Raw genomic sequence first — 20,993 nt, forward strand, 5'->3', positions numbered from 1 at the left:
ACTTTACACTTTATGCAGAAAATGATCAAATTGTGTCCTTTATACTTACTATAAGCAATGCCACCGTATACAATGTATAGCCAATCATTGCATTAGGACTCAATCATAATGGAACTATACTTTATACTAAAGGGCATAAAGTATGGGCCCATCAAAAGGGAGGAAAGTGGCAAACAATTGATGTAAATGCATGCATTGTGCGTGAACAAAAAAGTTCCATCTGTGAAAGTAACACGCTGGAATCCCAAGACATTTGTCTTGACACTGAGCAAAATATTTGCCACGTTGAGATACATCCTAATGAAACCCTTGATACTGTACTTGTATATATTGGGAAAGGTTGTGTTTGCATGAGAAGTCATTGTGATTCTATAGTCGTAGATAATGCTGTGGTAGATACCAGTAATCACTTTAATGTTTGTGTTTGCAATTTTATCAAAATCTCAACCATATCACACTATCAGGTAGACCTGCGCAACAGGTATAAGGCCCTGGAGGCCGAAAGGCAATCGATGGATGGAAAAGGCTATAATCCCTCTCCACCAGAGATATTGGCAGGGTTGGAAAAGCCAACCCCCCCGTATAGTGACCACAGGCAGCAGGAAGAAAAGGTGAGTTTTAGTTGTGGGTGATTTATCAATCAGCGGAACAGAGGGTCCAATATGTAGAAGGGACCCTCCTCTAAGGGAAATCTGCTGCCTTCCTAGGGCCTGGGTTAGGACATCACAAGGAGGCTTCCCAGCTTGGTTCAACCGTCAGACTATTACCGATTGCTCGTCCTATATCTGGGAGGAGAAGGAGTGGCAACGCATAGCCTGTGAGCAATCAAAAGGGACTTCAAGGATTTGTCAATTTGTCAAAACTCAACAAAACGCAACGGAAACCACAAAACACGTCAAAAACACCCCAAAAGCGAACCGAATCAGAAGAAAAAATGTGATTTAACAACACAAAAAACCCTTAAACCTACCTGATGTTCTCCTAAATGTACAATCCACTCCCAACCACCAGAAAACCCAATGGAAACCCAAAAAAAAACAAACGGAGACCTCAAAACACGTCAAAAACACCCCAAAAAAGAATGGGATAACCCCCCAAAATGAAAGAAAACCCCCAAAAAATAGATCCACCCCAAAACGACACTAAACCTACCTGATGTTCTCCAAAACACGCAAGTTAAACTTTTCCAACATGATGAAAAACAAGAACCCAACAAAACCCAACAGAGACCCCAAAACATGTCAAAAACACCCCAAAAAAGAACGGGATCACCCCCAAAACTGGAAGAAAATTCCCCCCCCAAAAATTTACAATTTTCACCATGATGACCAACATGAACCAAACGAAAACCCAAAAGGAGACACCAAAACACGTCAAAAACACCCCAAAAAAGAAAGGGATCACCCATAAACTGGAAGAAAATCCCCAAAAAGCACAGATCCAATCCCAAAACCAGCCTAAACCTACCTGATGTTCTCCAAAACCCACAAATTTACCCTTTTTCACAATGATGACCAACGAGAATCCAACAAAACCCAACGGACAACCCCAAAACACGTCAAAAAAAAAACAAAAAAGAACAGGATAACCCCAAAAAACAGAAGAAAACCCCAAATACCATGAATCCACCCCAAAAGTCCCCCTAAACCTACCTGAAGTTCTCCAAAACCCACAATTTACCCTTTTCCACCAAGATGCCAACAGAAAACCCAACAAAACTCAACAGAGACATCAAAACATGTCAAAAACACCCCAAAAAAAGAACGGGATAACCCCCAAAACTGGAAGAAAATCCCCCAAAAGCATGGATCCAATCCCAAAACCACCCTAAACCTACCTGATCTTCTCCAAATCCCAAAGTCCACTCCCAACCACCATAAAACCCATTAGGAACTCAACAAAACGCAACAGAAACCCCAAAACACCTCAAAAACACCCCAAAAGCAAACCGGATCAGAAGAAAATACGTGATTTAACCCCAAGAAAACTCTTAAACCTACCTGATCTTCTCCAAATCCCAAAATCCACTCCCACCCACCATAAAACCCATTAGGAACTCAACAAAACGCAACGGAAACCCCAAAACACGTCAAAAACACCCCAAAAAAGAACTGGATCAGAAGAAAAAAAAAAACAAAACTATGCATTTCCCTCCCAAATCACCCTAAACTCACCTGATCTTCTTCAAAACCCACAATCCACTCCCATTTAGCTTAACGACCAACGAGAACCCAACAACACCCAACGGAGACCCCAAAAACGTCAAAAACACCCCAAAAAAGAACTGGTTCAACCCCAACAACGAAAGAAAACCCCAAAAGACATAGATCCACACCAAAACTCCCCCTAAACCAACCTGAAGTTCTCCAAAACCCACAATTTACACTTTTCCACATTGATGACCATGGAAAACCCAACGAAACCCAACGGAGACCACAAAACACGTCAAAAAAAAAAAAAAAAAAAAAAAAAAAAAAAAAAAAAGAAAGGGATCACCCCCAAAATTGGAAGAAAATCCTTCAAAATCATAGATCCACCCCAAAACCACCCTAAACCTACCTGATGATCTCCAAAACCCACAATTTACAATTTTCCAACATGATGACCATGGAAAACCCAACGAAACCCAACGGAGACCCCAAAAGAAGTCAAAAACACCCCAAAAAAGAACTGGTTCAACCCCAACAACGAAAGAAAACCCCAAAAGCCATAGATCCACACCAAAAGTCCCCCTAAACCTACCTGATGTTCTCCAAAACCCACAATTTACACTTTCTCACCAGGATGACCAACATGAACCAAACGAAAACCCAAAACGAGACACCAAAACACGTCAAGAACACCCCAAAAATAAAGGGATCACCCATAAACTGGAAGAAAATCCCCAAAAAGCACGGATCCAATCCCAAAACCACCCTAAACCTACCTGATGTTCTCCAAACCCCACAATTTACCATTTTCCACCACGATGACCAACGAGTACACAACAAAACCCAACGGAGACCCCCAAACACCTCAAAAATTTCCCAAAAAAGAACGGGACCACCCCAAGAAACAGAAGAAAACACCAAAAAACATGACTCTGCCCCAAAAGTCCCCCTAAACCTACCTGATGTTCTCCAAAAGCCACAATTTACACTTTTTCACCATGATGACCAACAAGAACCCAACTAAAACCCAACGGAGACCCCAAAACACGTCATAAACACCCCAAAAAAGAACAGGATCACCCAAAAAAAACAGAAGAAAAGCCCAAATACCATGAATCCACCCCAAAATTCCCCTAAACCTACCTGAAGTTCTCCAAAACCCACAATTTACAATTTTCCACCACCATGACCACGGAAAACCCAAGGAATACCAACGGAGACCCCAAAACACGTCAAAAACACCCCAAAAAAGAACGGGATCACCCCCAAAAACAAAAGAAAATCCCCCAAAACCATAGATCCAATCCCAAAACCAACCTAAACCTACCTGATGTTCTCCAAAACCAACAATTTACCCTTTTCCACCATGATGACCACGGAAAACGCAACGAAACCCAATGGAGACCCCAAAACACGTGAAAAACACCCCCAAAATGAATTGGATCACCCCCCCCCCCCAAAAAAAAAAAAAAAAACAGAAGAAAACCCCATATATCATGAATCCACCCCAAAAGTCCCCCTAAACCTACCTGATGTTCTCCAAAACCCACAATTTACACTTTTCCACCATGATGACAACGGAAAACCCAACGAAACCCAACGAAGAACCCAAAACACGTCAGAAACACCCCAAAAATGAATTCGATCACCCCAAAACTGGAACAAAATCCCCCAAAACCATAGATCCACCCCAAAAACACCCTAAATCTACCTGATGTTCTCCAAAACCCACAATTTACACTTTTCCACCATGATGACCACGGAAAACCCAACGAAACCCAACGGAGACCACAAAACACGTCAAAAACACGCCGAAAAACAACTGGATCACTAGAAAAAACAGAAGAAAACCCTAAAAACCATGAATCTGCCCCAAAAGTCCTCATAAACCTACCTGATGTTCTCCAAAACCCACAATTTACACTTTTCCACCATGATGACCACGGAAAACCCAACGAAACCCAACGGAGAACCCAAAACACGTCAAAAACACCCCAAACAAGAACAGGATCACCCCCAAAACCAAAGAAAACCCCAAAAAGCACGGATCCAATCCCAAAACCACTCTAAACGTACCTGATGTTCTCCAAATCCAAATGTCCACTCCCAACCACCATAAAACCCATTAGGAACTCAACGAAACCCAACGGAAACCCCAAAACACCTCAAAAACACCCCAAAAAATAACTGAATCAGAAGAAAAAACACCAAAAACTATGAATTTCCCCGCAAAACCACCCTAAACTCACCTGATCTTCTTCAAAACCCACAATCCACTCCCATTTCCCTTAAGGACCAACGAGAATCCAACTAAAACCCAACGGAGACCCCAAAACAAGTCAAAAACACCCCAAACAAGAACAGGATAACCCCTAAAAAAGAAAGAAAACCCCAAAAAAACATAGATCCACCCCAAAAGTCCCCCTAAACCTACCTGATGTTCTCCAAATCCCAAAGTCCACTCCCAACAAACTTAAAACACATTAGGAAATCAACAAAACGCAACGGAAACCCCAAAACACGTCAAAAACACCACAAAAAAAAGCGGGATCACCCCCAAAACCGAAAGAAAACCCTAAAAGCCGTTGATCCACCCCAAAAGTCCCCCTAAACCTACCTGATGTTCTCCAATACCCACAATTTACCCGTTTTCACCATGATGAACAACAAGAACCCAACAAAAAACAACGGAGACCCCAAAACACGTCAAAAACACCCCAAAAAATAACTGAATCAGAAGAAAAAACACCAAAAACTATGAATTTCCCCGCAAAACCACCCTAAACTCACCTGATCTTCTTCAAAACCCACAATCCACTCCCATTTCCCTTAAGGACCAACGAGAATCCAACTAAAACCCAACGGAGACCCCAAAACAAGTCAAAAACACCCCAAACAAGAACGGAATCACCCCCAAAACTGGAAGAAAATCCCCAAAAAACATAGATCCACCCCAAAACCACACTAAACCTACCTGATGTTCTCCAAAACACGCAAGTTAAACTTTTCCTACATGATGAAAAACAAGAACCCAACAAAACCCAACAGAGACCCCAAAACATGTCAAAAACACCCCAAAAAAGAACGGGATCACCCCCAAAACTGGAAGAAAATTCCCCCCCCAAAAATTTACAATTTTCACCATGATGACCAACATGAACCAAACGAAAACCCAAAAGGAGACACCAAAACACGTCAAAAACACCCCAAAAAAGAAAGGGATCACCCATAAACTGGAAGAAAATCCCCAAAAAGCACAGATCCAATCCCAAAACCAGCCTAAACCTACCTGATGTTCTCCAAAACCCACAAATTTACCCTTTTCCACCATGATGACCATGGAAAACCCAACGAAACCCAATGGAGACAAAAAACATGTCAAAAAAAAAAAAAAAAAAAAAACCAAAAAAGAACAGGATCTCCCCAAAAAAACAGAAGAAAACCCCAAATACCATGAATCCACCCCAAAAGTCCCCCTAAACCTACCTGAAGTTCTCCAAAACCCACAATTTACCCTTTTCCACCAAGATGCCAACAGAAAACCCAACAAAACCCAACAGAGACATCAAAACATGTCAAAAACACCCCAAAAAAGAACGGGAGAACCCCCAAAACTGGAAGAAAATCCCCAAAAAGCATGGATCCAATCCCAAAACCACCCTAAACCTACCTGATCTTCTCCAAATCCCAAAGTCCACTCCCAACCACCATAAAACTCATTAGGAACTCAACAAAACGCAACAGAAACCCCAAAACACCTCAAAAACACCCCAAAAGCAAACCGGATCAGAAGAAAATACGTGATTTAACCCCAAGAAAACCCTTAAACCTACCTGATCTTCTCCAAATCCCAAAATCCACTCCCACCCACCATAAAACCCATTAGGAACTCAACAAAACGCAACGGAAACCCAAAAACACGTCAAAAACACCCCAAAAAAGAACTGGATCAGAAGAAAAAAAAAACAAAACTATGCATTTCCCTCCCAAATCACCCTAAACTCACCTGATCTTCTTCAAAACCCACAATCCACTCCCATTTAGCTTAACGAACAACGAGAACCCAACAAAACCCAACGGAGACCCCAAAAACGTCAAAAACACCCCAAAAAAGAACTGGTTCAACCCCAACAACGAAAGAAAACCCCAAAAGACATAGATCCACACCAAAAATCCCCCTAAACCAACCTGAAGTTCTCCAAAACCCACAATTTACACTTTTCCACATTGATGACCATGGAAAACCCAACGAAACCCAACGGAGACCACAAAACACGTCAAAAAAAAAAAAAAAAAAAAAAAAAAAAAAAAAAAAAAGAAAGGGATCACCCCCAAAATTGGAAGAAAATCCTTCAAAATCATAGATCCACCCCAAAACCACCCTAAACCTACCTGATGATCTCCAAAACCCACAATTTACAATTTTCCAACATGATGACCATGGAAAACCCAACGAAACCCAACGGAGACCCCAAAAGAAGTCAAAAACACCCCAAAAAAGAACTGGTTCAACCCCAACAACGAAAGAAAACCCCAAAAGCCATAGATCCACACCAAAAGTCCCCCTAAACCTACCTGATGTTCTCCAAAACCCACAATTTACACTTTCTCACCAGGATGACCAACATGAACCAAACGAAAACCCAAAACGAGACACCAAAACACGTCAAGAACACCCCAAAAATAAAGGGATCACCCATAAACTGGAAGAAAATCCCCAAAAAGCACGGATCCAATCCCAAAACCAACCTAAACCTACCTGATGTTCTCCAAAACCAACAATTTACCCTTTTCCACCATGATGACCATGGAAAACGCAACGAAACCCAATGGAGACCCCAAAACACGTGAAAAACACCCCCAAAATGAATTGGATCACCCCCCCCCCAAAAAAAAAAAAAAAAAAAAAACAGAAGAAAACCCCATATATCATGAATCCACCCCAAAAGTCCCCCTAAACCTACCTGATGTTCTCCAAAACCCACAATTTACACTTTTCCACCATGATGACAACGGAAAACCCAACGAAACCCAACGAAGAACCCAAAACACGTCAGAAACACCCCAAAAATGAATTCGATCACCCCAAAACTGGAACAAAATCCCCCAAAACCATAGATCCACCCCAAAAACACCCTAAATCTACCTGATGTTCTCCAAAACCCACAATTTACACTTTTCCACCATGATGACCACGGAAAACCCAACGAAACCCAACGGAGACCACAAAACACGTCAAAAACACGCCGAAAAACAACTGGATCACTAGAAAAAACAGAAGAAAACCCTAAAAACCATGAATCTGCCACAAAAGTCCTCATAAACCTACCTGATGTTCTCCAAAACCCACAATTTACACTTTTCCACCATGATGACCACGGAAAACCCAACGAAACCCAACGGAGAACCCAAAACACGTCAAAAACACCCCAAACAAGAACAGGATCACCCCCAAAACCAAAGAAAACCCCAAAAAGCACGGATCCAATCCCAAAACCACTCTAAACGTACCTGATGTTCTCCAAATCCAAATGTCCACTCCCAACCACCATAAAACCCATTAGGAACTCAACAAAACCCAACGGAAACCCCAAAACACCTCAAAAACACCCCAAAAAATAACTGAATCAGAAGAAAAAACACCAAAAACTATGAATTTCCCCGCAAAACCACCCTAAACTCACCTGATCTTCTTCAAAACCCACAATCCACTCCCATTTCCCTTAAGGACCAACGAGAATCCAACTAAAACCCAACGGAGACCCCAAAACAAGTCAAAAACACCCCAAACAAGAACAGGATAACCCCTAAAAAAGAAAGAAAACCCCAAAAAAACATAGATCCACCCCAAAAACACACTAAACCTACCTGATGTTCTCCAAATCCCAAAGTCCACTCCCAACAAACTTAAAACACATTAGGAAATCAACAAAACGCAACGGAAACCCCAAAACACGTCAAAAACACCACCAAAAAAAGCGGGATCACCCCCAAAACCGAAAGAAAACCCTAAAAGCCGTTGATCCACCCCAAAAGTCCCCCTAAACCTACCTGATGTTCTCCAATACCCACAATTTACCCGTTTTCACCATGATGAACAACAAGAACCCAACAAAAAACAACGGAGACCCCAAAACACGTCAAAAACACCCCAAAAAATAACTGAATCAGAAGAAAAAACACCAAAAACTATGAATTTCCCCGCAAAACCACCCTAAACTCACCTGATCTTCTTCAAAACCCACAATCCACTCCCATTTCCCTTAAGGACCAACGAGAATCCAACTAAAACCCAACGGAGACCCCAAAACAAGTCAAAAACACCCCAAACAAGAACGGAATCACCCCCAAAACTGGAAGAAAATCCCCAAAAAACATAGATCCACCCCAAAACCACACTAAACCTACCTGATGTTCTCCAAAACACGCAAGTTAAACTTTTCCTACATGATGAAAAACAAGAACCCAACAAAACCCAACAGAGACCCCAAAACATGTCAAAAACACCCCAAAAAAGAACGGGATCACCCCCAAAACTGGAAGAAAATTCCCCCCCCAAAAATTTACAATTTTCACCATGATGACCAACATGAACCAAACGAAAACCCAAAAGGAGACACCAAAACACGTCAAAAACACCCCAAAAAAGAAAGGGATCACCCATAAACTGGAAGAAAATCCCCAAAAAGCACAGATCCAATCCCAAAACCAGCCTAAACCTACCTGATGTTCTCCAAAACCCACAAATTTACCCTTTTCCACCATGATGACCATGGAAAACCCAACGAAACCCAATGGAGACAAAAAACATGTCAAAAAAAAAAAAAAAAAAAAAAAACAAAAAAGAACAGGATCTCCCCAAAAAAACAGAAGAAAACCCCAAATACCATGAATCCACCCCAAAAGTCCCCCTAAACCTACCTGAAGTTCTCCAAAACCCACAATTTACCCTTTTCCACCAAGATGCCAACAGAAAACCCAACAAAACCCAACAGAGACATCAAAACATGTCAAAAACACCCCAAAAAAGAACGGGAGAACCCCCAAAACTGGAAGAAAATCCCCCAAAAGCATGGATCCAATCCCAAAACCACCCTAAACCTACCTGATCTTCTCCAAATCCCAAAGTCCACTCCCAACCACCATAAAACTCATTAGGAACTCAACAAAACGCAACAGAAACCCCAAAACACCTCAAAAACACCCCAAAAGCAAACCGGATCAGAAGAAAATACGTGATTTAACCCCAAGAAAACCCTTAAACCTACCTGATCTTCTCCAAATCCCAAAATCCACTCCCACCCACCATAAAACCCATTAGGAACTCAACAAAACGCAACGGAAACCCAAAAACACGTCAAAAACACCCCAAAAAAGAACTGGATCAGAAGAAAAAAAAAACAAAACTATGCATTTCCCTCCCAAATCACCCTAAACTCACCTGATCTTCTTCAAAACCCACAATCCACTCCCATTTAGCTTAACGAACAACGAGAACCCAACAAAACCCAACGGAGACCCCAAAAACGTCAAAAACACCCCAAAAAAGAACTGGTTCAACCCCAACAACGAAAGAAAACCCCAAAAGACATAGATCCACACCAAAAATCCCCCTAAACCAACCTGATGTTCTCCAAAACCCACAATTTACACTTTTCCACATTGATGACCATGGAAAACCCAACGAAACCCAACGGAGACCACAAAACACGTCAAAAAAAAAAAAAAAAAAAAAAAAAAAAAAAAAAAAAGAAAGGGATCACCCCCAAAATTGGAAGAAAATCCTTCAAAATCATAGATCCACCCCAAAACCACCCTAAACCTACCTGATGATCTCCAAAACCCACAATTTACAATTTTCCAACATGATGACCATGGAAAACCCAACGAAACCCAACGGAGACCCCAAAAGAAGTCAAAAACACCCCAAAAAAGAACTGGTTCAACCCCAACAACGAAAGAAAACCCCAAAAGCCATAGATCCACACCAAAAGTCCCCCTAAACCTACCTGATGTTCTCCAAAACCCACAATTTACACTTTCTCACCAGGATGACCAACATGAACCAAACGAAAACCCAAAACGAGACACCAAAACACGTCAAGAACACCCCAAAAATAAAGGGATCACCCATAAACTGGAAGAAAATCCCCAAAAAGCACGGATCCAATCCCAAAACCACCCTAAACCTACCTGATGTTCTCCAAAACCCACAATTTACCATTTTCCACCACGATGACCAACGAGTACACAACAAAACCCAACGGAGACCCCCAAACACCTCAAAAATTTCCCAAAAAAGAACGGGACCACCCCAAGAAACAGAAGAAAACACCAAAAAACATGACTCTGCCCCAAAAGTCCCCCTAAACCTACCTGATGTTCTCCAAAAGCCACAATTTACACTTTTTCACCATGATGACCAACAAGAACCCAACTAAAACCCAACGGAGACCCCAAAACACGTCATAAACACCCCAAAAAAGAACAGGATCACCCAAAAAAAACAGAAGAAAAGCCCAAATACCATGAATCCACCCCAAAATTCCCCTAAACCTACCTGAAGTTCTCCAAAACCCACAATTTACAATTTTCCACCACCATGACCACGGAAAACCCAAGGAATACCAACGGAGACCCCAAAACACGTCAAAAACACCCCAAAAAAGAACGGGATCACCCCCAAAAACAAAAGAAAATCCCCCAAAACCATAGATCCAATCCCAAAACCAACCTAAACCTACCTGATGTTCTCCAAAACCAACAATTTACCCTTTTCCACCATGATGACCACGGAAAACGCAACGAAACCCAATGGAGACCCCAAAACACGTGAAAAACACCCCCAAAATGAATTGGATCACCCCCCCCCCAAAAAAAAAAAAAAAAAAAACAGAAGAAAACCCCATATATCATGAATCCACCCCAAAAGTCCCCCTAAACCTACCTGATGTTCTCCAAAACCCACAATTTACACTTTTCCACCATGATGACAACGGAAAACCCAACGAAACCCAACGAAGAACCCAAAACACGTCAGAAACACCCCAAAAATGAATTCGATCACCCCAAAACTGGAACAAAATCCCCCAAAACCATAGATCCACCCCAAAAACACCCTAAATCTACCTGATGTTCTCCAAAACCCACAATTTACACTTTTCCACCATGATGACAACGGAAAACCCAACGAAACCCAACGGAGACCACAAAACACGTCAAAAACACGCCGAAAAACAACTGGATCACTAGAAAAAACAGAAGAAAACCCTAAAAACCATGAATCTGCCCCAAAAGTCCTCATAAACCTACCTGATGTTCTCCAAAACCCACAATTTACACTTTTCCACCATGATGACCACGGAAAACCCAACGAAACCCAACGGAGAACCCAAAACACGTCAAAAACACCCCAAACAAGAACAGGATCACCCCCAAAACCAAAGAAAACCCCAAAAAGCACGGATCCAATCCCAAAACCACTCTAAACGTACCTGATGTTCTCCAAATCCAAATGTCCACTCCCAACCACCATAAAACCCATTAGGAACTCAACGAAACCCAACGGAAACCCCAAAACACCTCAAAAACACCCCAAAAAATAACTGAATCAGAAGAAAAAACACCAAAAACTATGAATTTCCCCGCAAAACCACCCTAAACTCACCTGATCTTCTTCAAAACCCACAATCCACTCCCATTTCCCTTAAGGACCAACGAGAATCCAACTAAAACCCAACGGAGACCCCAAAACAAGTCAAAAACACCCCAAACAAGAACAGGATAACCCCTAAAAAAGAAAGAAAACCCCAAAAAAACATAGATCCACCCCAAAAACACACTAAACCTACCTGATGTTCTCCAAATCCCAAAGTCCACTCCCAACAAACTTAAAACACATTAGGAAATCAACAAAACGCAACGGAAACCCCAAAACACGTCAAAAACACCACCAAAAAAAGCGGGATCACCCCCAAAACCGAAAGAAAACCCTAAAAGCCGTTGATCCACCCCAAAAGTCCCCCTAAACCTACCTGATGTTCTCCAATACCCACAATTTACCCGTTTTCACCATGATGAACAACAAGAACCCAACAAAAAACAACGGAGACCCCAAAACACGTCAAAAACACCCCAAAAAATAACTGAATCAGAAGAAAAAACACCAAAAACTATGAATTTCCCCGCAAAACCACCCTAAACTCACCTGATCTTCTTCAAAACCCACAATCCACTCCCATTTCCCTTAAGGACCAACGAGAATCCAACTAAAACCCAACGGAGACCCCAAAACAAGTCAAAAACACCCCAAACAAGAACGGAATCACCCCCAAAACTGGAAGAAAATCCCCAAAAAACATAGATCCACCCCAAAACCACACTAAACCTACCTGATGTTCTCCAAAACATGCAAGTTAAACTTTTCCTACATGATGAAAAACAAGAACCCAACAAAACCCAACAGAGACCCCAAAACATGTCAAAAACACCCCAAAAAAGAACGGGATCACCCCCAAAACTGGAAGAAAATTCCCCCCCCAAAAATTTACAATTTTCACCATGATGACCAACATGAACCAAACGAAAACCCAAAAGGAGACACCAAAACACGTCAAAAACACCCCAAAAAAGAAAGGGATCACCCATAAACTGGAAGAAAATCCCCCAAAAGCAGGGATCCAATCCCAAAACCACCCTAAACCTACCTGATCTTCTCCAAATCCCAAAGTCCACTCCCAACCACCATAAAACTCATTAGGAACTCAACAAAACGCAACAGAAACCCCAAAACACCTCAAAAACACCCCAAAAGCAAACCGGATCAGAAGAAAATACGTGATTTAACCCCAAGAAAACCCTTAAACCTACCTGATCTTCTCCAAATCCCAAAATCCACTCCCACCCACCATAAAACCCATTAGGAACTCAACAAAACGCAACGGAAACCCCAAAACACGTCAAAAACACCCCAAAAAAGAACTGGATCAGAAGAAAAAAAAAACAAAACTATGCATTTCCCTCCCAAATCACCCTAAACTCACCTGATCTTCTTCAAAACCCACAATCCACTCCCATTTAGCTTAACGACCAACGAGAACCCAACAAAACCCAACGGAGACCCCAAAAACGTCAAAAACACCCCAAAAAAGAACTGGTTCAACCCCAACAACGAAAGAAAACCCCAAAAGACATAGATCCACACCAAAAATCCCCCTAAACCAACCTGAAGTTCTCCAAAACCCACAATTTACACTTTTCCACATTGATGACCATGGAAAACCCAACGAAACCCAACGGAGACCACAAAACACGTCAAAAAAAAAAAAAAAAAAAAAAAAAAAAAAAAAAGAAAGGGATCACCCCCAAAATTGGAAGAAAATCCTTCAAAATCATAGATCCACCCCAAAACCACCCTAAACCTACCTGATGATCTCCAAAACCCACAATTTACAATTTTCCAACATGATGACCATGGAAAACCCAACGAAACCCAACGGAGACCCCAAAAGAAGTCAAAAACACCCCAAAAAAGAACTGGTTCAACCCCAACAACGAAAGAAAACCCCAAAAGCCATAGATCCACACCAAAAGTCCCCCTAAACCTACCTGATGTTCTCCAAAACCCACAATTTACACTTTCTCACCAGGATGACCAACATGAACCAAACGAAAACCCAAAACGAGACACCAAAACACGTCAAGAACACCCCAAAAATAAAGGGATCACCCATAAACTGGAAGAAAATCCCCAAAAAGCACGGATCCAATCCCAAAACCACCCTAAACCTACCTGATGTTCTCCAAAACCCACAATTTACCATTTTCCACCACGATGACCAACGAGTACACAACAAAACCCAACGGAGACCCCCAAACACCTCAAAAATTTCCCAAAAAAGAACGGGACCACCCCAAGAAACAGAAGAAAACACCAAAAAACATGACTCTGCCCCAAAAGTCCCCCTAAACCTACCTGATGTTCTCCAAAAGCCACAATTTACACTTTTTCACCATGATGACCAACAAGAACCCAACTAAAACCCAACGGAGACCCCAAAACACGTCATAAACACCCCAAAAAAGAACAGGATCACCCAAAAAAAACAGAAGAAAAGCCCAAATACCATGAATCCACCCCAAAATTCCCCTAAACCTACCTGAAGTTCTCCAAAACCCACAATTTACAATTTTCCACCACCATGACCACGGAAAACCCAAGGAATACCAACGGAGACCCCAAAACACGTCAAAAACACCCCAAAAAAGAACGGGATCACCCCCAAAAACGAAAGAAAATCCCCCAAAACCATAGATCCAATCCCAAAACCAACCTAAACCTACCTGATGTTCTCCAAAACCAACAATTTACCCTTTTCCACCATGATGACCACGGAAAACGCAACGAAACCCAATGGAGACCCCAAAACACGTGAAAAACACCCCCAAAATGAATTGGATCACCCCCCCCCCCAAAAAAAAAAAAAAAAAAAAAAGAAGAAAACCCCATATATCATGAATCCACCCCAAAAGTCCCCCTAAACCTACCTGATGTTCTCCAAAACCCACAATTTACACTTTTCCACCATGATGACAACGGAAAACCCAACGAAACCCAACGAAGAACCCAAAACACGTCAGAAACACCCCAAAAATGAATTCGATCACCCCAAAACTGGAACAAAATCCCCCAAAACCATAGATCCACCCCAAAAACACCCTAAATCTACCTGATGTTCTCCAAAACCCACAATTTACACTTTTCCACCATGATGACCACGGAAAACCCAACGAAACCCAACGGAGACCACAAAACACGTCAAAAACACGCCGAAAAACAACTGGATCACCCCAAAAAACAGAAGAAAACCCTAAAAACCATGAATCTGCCCCAAAAGTCCTCATAAACCTACCTGATGTTCTCCAAAACCCACAATTTACACTTTTCCACCATGATGACCACGGAAAACCCAACGAAACCCAACGGAGAACCCAAAACACGTCAAAAACACCCCAAACAAGAACAGGATCACCCCCAAAACCAAAGAAAACCCCAAAAAGCACGGATCCAATCCCAAAACCACTCTAAACGTACCTGATGTTCTCCAAATCCAAATGTCCACTCCCAACCACCATAAAACCCATTAGGAACTCAACGAAACCCAACGGAAACCCCAAAACACCTCAAAAACACCCCAAAAAATAACTGAATCAGAAGAAAAAACACCAAAAACTATGAATTTCCCCGCAAAACCACCCTAAACTCACCTGATCTTCTTCAAAACCCACAATCCACTCCCATTTCCCTTAAGGACCAACGAGAATCCAACTAAAACCCAACGGAGACCCCAAAACAAGTCAAAAACACCCCAAACAAGAACAGGATAACCCCTAAAAAAGAATGAAAACCCCAAAAAAACATAGATCCACCCCAAAACCACACTAAACCTACCTGATGTTCTCCAAATCCCAAAGTCCACTCCCAACAAACTTAAAACACATTAGGAAATCAACAAAACGCAACGGAAACCCCAAAACACGTCAAAAACACCACAAAAAAAAGCGGGATCACCCCCAAAACCGAAAGAAAACCCTAAAAGCCGCTGATCCACCCCAAAAGTCCCCCTAAACCTACCTGATGTTCTCCAATACCCACAATTTACCCGTTTTCACCATGATGAACAACAAGAACCCAACAAAAAACAACGGAGACCCCAAAACACGTCAAAAACACCCCAAAAAATAACTGAATCAGAAGAAAAAACACCAAAAACTATGAATTTCCCCGCAAAACCACCCTAAACTCACCTGATCTTCTTCAAAACCCACAATCCACTCCCATTTCCCTTAAGGACCAACGAGAATCCAACTAAAACCCAACGGAGACCCCAAAACAAGTCAAAAACACCCCAAACAAGAACGGAATCACCCCCAAAACTGGAAGAAAATCCCCAAAAAACATAGATCCACCCCAAAACCACACTAAACCTACCTGATGTTCTCCAAAACACGCAAGTTAAACTTTTCCTACATGATGAAAAACAAGAACCCAACAAAACCCAACAGAGACCCCAAAACATGTCAAAAACACCCCAAAAAAGAACGGGATCACCCCCAAAACTGGAAGAAAATTCCCCCCCCAAAAATTTACAATTTTCACCATGATGACCAACATGAACCAAACGAAAACCCAAAAGGAGACACCAAAACACGTCAAAAACACCCCAAAAAAGAAAGGGATCACCCATAAACTGGAAGAAAATCCCCAAAAAGCACAGATCCAATCCCAAAACCAGCCTAAACCTACCTGATGTTCTCCAAAACCCACAAATTTACCCTTTTCCACCATGATGACCATGGAAAACCCAACGAAACCCAATGGAGACAAAAAACATGTCAAAAAAAAAAAAAAAAGAACAGGATCTCCCCAAAAAAAACAGAAGAAAACCCCAAATACCATGAATCCACCCCAAAAGTCCCCCTAAACCTACCTGAAGTTCTCCAAAACCCACAATTTACCCTTTTCCACCAAGATGCCAACAGAAAACCCAACAAAACCCAACAGAGACATCAAAACATGTCAAAAACACCCCAAAAAAGAACGGGAGAACCCCCAAAACTGGAAGAAAATCCCCCAAAAGCATGGATCCAATCCCAAAACCACCCTAAACCTACCTGATCTTCTCCAAATCCCAAAGTCCACTCCCAACCACCATAAAACTCATTAGGAACTCAACAAAACGCAACAGAAACCCCAAAACACCTCAAAAACACCCCAAAAGCAAACCGGATCAGAAGAAAATACGTGATTTAACCCCAAGAAAACCCTTAAACCTACCTGATCTTCTCCAAATCCCAAAATCCACTCCCACCCACCATAAAACCCATTAGGAACTCAACAAAACGCAACGGAAACCCCAAAACACGTCAAAAACACCCCAAAAAAGAACTGGATCAGAAGAAAAAAAAAACAAAACTATGCATTTCCCTCCCAAATCACCCTAAACTCACCTGATCTTCTTCAAAACCCACAATCCACTCCCATTTAGCTTAACGACCAACGAGAACCCAACAAAACCCAACGGAGACCCCAAAAACGTCAAAAACACCCCAAAAAAGAACTGGTTCAACCCCAACAACGAAAGAAAACCCCAAAAGACATAGATCCACACCAAAAATCCCCCTAAACCAACCTGAAGTTCTCCAAAACCCACAATTTACACTTTTCCACATTGATGACCATGGAAAACCCAACGAAACCCAACGGAGACCACAAAACACGTCAAAAAAAAAAAAAAAAAAAAAAAAAAAAAAAAGAAAGGGATCACCCCCAAAATTGGAAGAAAATCCTTCAAAATCATAGATCCACCCCAAAACCACCCTAAACCTACCTGATGATCTCCAAAACCCACAATTTACAATTTTCCAACATGATGACCATGGAAAACCCAACGAAACCCAACGGAGACCCCAAAAGAAGTCAAAAACACCCCAAAAAAGAACTGGTTCAACCCCAACAACGAAAGAAAACCCCAAAAGCCATAGATCCACACCAAAAGTCCCCCTAAACCTACCTGATGTTCTCCAAAACCCACAATTTACACTTTTTCACCAGGATGACCAACATGAACCAAACGAAAACCCAAAACGAGACACCAAAACACGTCAAAAACACCCCAAAAATAAAGGGATCACCCATAAACTGGAAGAAAATCCCCAAAAAGCACGGATCCAATCCCAAAACCACCCTAAACCTACCTGATGTTCTCCAAAACCCACAATTTACCATTTTCCACCACGATGACCAACGAGTACACAACAAAACCCAACGGAGACCCCCAAACACCTCAAAAATTTCCCAAAAAAGAACGGGACCACCCCAAGAAACAGAAGAAAACACCAAAAAACATGACTCTGCCCCAAAAGTCCCCCTAAACCTACCTGATGTTCTCCAAAAGCCACAATTTACACTTTTTCACCATGATGACCAACAAGAACCCAACTAAAACCCAACGGAGACCCCAAAACACGTCATAAACACCCCAAAAAAGAACACGATCACCCCAAAAAAAACAGAAGAAAAGCCTAAATACCATGAATCCACCCCAAAATTCCCCTAAACCTACCTGAAGTTCTCCAAAACCCACAATTTACAATTTTCCACCACCATGACCACGGAAAACCCAAGGAATACCAACGGAGACCCCAAAACACCTCAAAAACACCCCAAAAAAGAACGGGATCACCCCCAAAAACGAAAGAAAATCCCCCAAAACCATAGATCCAATCCCAAAACCAACCTAAACCTACCTGATGTTCTCCAAAACCAACAATTTACCCTTTTCCACCATGATGACCACGGAAAACGCAACGAAACCCAATGGAGACCCCAAAACACGTCAAAAACACCCCCAAAATGAATTGGATCACCCCCCCCCCAAAAAAAAAAAAAAAAAAAAAAAACAGAAGAAAACCCCATATATCAGGAATCCACCCCAAAAGTCCCCCTAAACCTACCTGATGTTCTCCAAAACCCACAATTTACACTTTTCCACCATGATGACAACGGAAAACCCAACGAAACCCAACGAAGAACCCAAAACACGTCAGAAACACCCCAAAAATGAATTCGATCACCCCAAAACTGGAACAAAATCCCCCAAAACCATAGATCCACCCCAAAAACACCCTAAATCTACCTGATGTTCTCCAAAACCCACAATTTTCACTTTTCCACCATGATGACCACGGAAAACCCAACGAAACCCAACGGAGACCACAAAACACGTCAAAAACACGCCGAAAAACAACTGGATCACTAGAAAAAACAGAAGAAAACCCTAAAAACCATGAATCTGCCCCAAAAGTCCTCATAAACCTACCTGATGTTCTCCAAAACCCACAATTTACACTTTTCCACCATGATGACCACGGAAAACCCAACGAAACCCAACGGAGAACCCAAAACACGTCAAAAACACCCCAAACAAGAACAGGATCACCCCCAAAACCAAAGAAAACCCCAAAAAGCACGGATCCAATCCCAAAACCACTCTAAACGTACCTGATGTTCTCCAAATCCAAATGTCCACTCCCAACCACCATAAAACCCATTAGGAACTCAACGAAACCCAACGGAAACCCCAAAACACCTCAAAAACACCCCAAAAAATAACTGAATCAGAAGAAAAAACACCAAAAACTATGAATTTCCCCGCAAAACCACCCTAAACTCACCTGATCTTCTTCAAAACCCACAATCCACTCCCATTTCCCTTAAGGACCAACGAGAATCCAACTAAAACCCAACGGAGACCCCAAAACAAGTCAAAAACACCCCAAACAAGAACAGGATAACCCCTAAAAAAGAAAGAAAACCCCAAAAAAACATAGATCCACCCCAAAACCACACTAAACCTACCTGATGTTCTCCAAATCCCAAAGTCCACTCCCAACAAACTTAAAACACATTAGGAAATCAACAAAACGCAACGGAAACCCCAAAACACGTCAAAAACACCACAAAAAAAAGCGGGATCACCCCCAAAACCGAAAGAAAACCCTAAAAGCCGTTGATCCACCCCAAAAGTCCCCCTAAACCTACCTGATGTTCTCCAATACCCACAATTTACCCGTTTTCACCATGATGAACAACAAGAACCCAACAAAAAACAACGGAGACCCCAAAACACGTCAAAAACACCCCAAAAAATAACTGAATCAGAAGAAAAAACACCAAAAACTATGAATTTCCCCGCAAAACCACCCTAAACTCACCTGATCTTCTTCAAAACCCACAATCCACTCCCATTTCCCTTAAGGACCAACGAGAATCCAACTAAAACCCAACGGAGACCCCAAAACAAGTCAAAAACACCCCAAACAAGAACGGAATCACCCCCAAAACTGGAAGAAAATCCCCAAAAAACATAGATCCACCCCAAAACCACACTAAACCTACCTGATGTTCTCCAAAACACGCAAGTTAAACTTTTCCTACATGATGAAAAACAAGAACCCAACAAAACCCAACAGAGACCCCAAAACATGTCAAAAACACCCCAAAAAAGAACGGGATCACCCCCAAAACGGGAAGAAAATTCCCCCCCAAAAAATTTACAATTTTCACCATGATGACCAACATGAACCAAACGAAAACCCAAAAGGAGACACCAAAACACGTCAAAAACACCCCAAAAAAGAAAGGGATCACCCATAAACTGGAAGAAAATCCCCAAAAAGCACAGATCCAATCCCAAAACCAGCCTAAACCTACCTGATGTTCTCCAAAACCCACAAATTTACCCTTTTCCACCATGATGACCATGGAAAACCCAACGAAACCCAATGGAGACAAAAAACATGTCAAAAAAAAAAAAAAAAAAAAAAAAAAAAAAAGAACAGGATCTCCCCAAAAAAAACAGAAGAAAACCCCAAATACCATGAATCCACCCCAAAAGTCCCCCTAAACCTACCTGAAGTTCTCCAAAACCCACAATTTACCCTTTTCCACCAAGATGCCAACAGAAAACCCAACAAAACCCAACAGAGACATCAAAACATGTCAAAAACACCCCAAAAAAGAACGGGAGAACCCCCAAAACTGGAAGAAAATCCCCCAAAAGCATGGATCCAATCCCAAAACCACCCTAAACCTACCTGATCTTCTCCAAATCCCAAAGTCCACTCCCAACCACCATAAAACTCATTAGGAACTCAACAAAACGCAACAGAAACCCCAAAACACCTCAAAAACACCCCAAAAGCAAACCGGATCAGAAGAAAATACGTGATTTAACCCCAAGAAAACCCTTAAACCTACCTGATCTTCTCCAAATCCCAAAA

The sequence above is a fragment of the Aythya ferina genome (assembly GCF_964211825.1).
Source record: "Aythya ferina genome assembly, contig: HAP1_SCAFFOLD_145, whole genome shotgun sequence".
In the NCBI taxonomy this organism is placed as follows: Eukaryota; Metazoa; Chordata; class Aves; order Anseriformes; family Anatidae; genus Aythya; species Aythya ferina.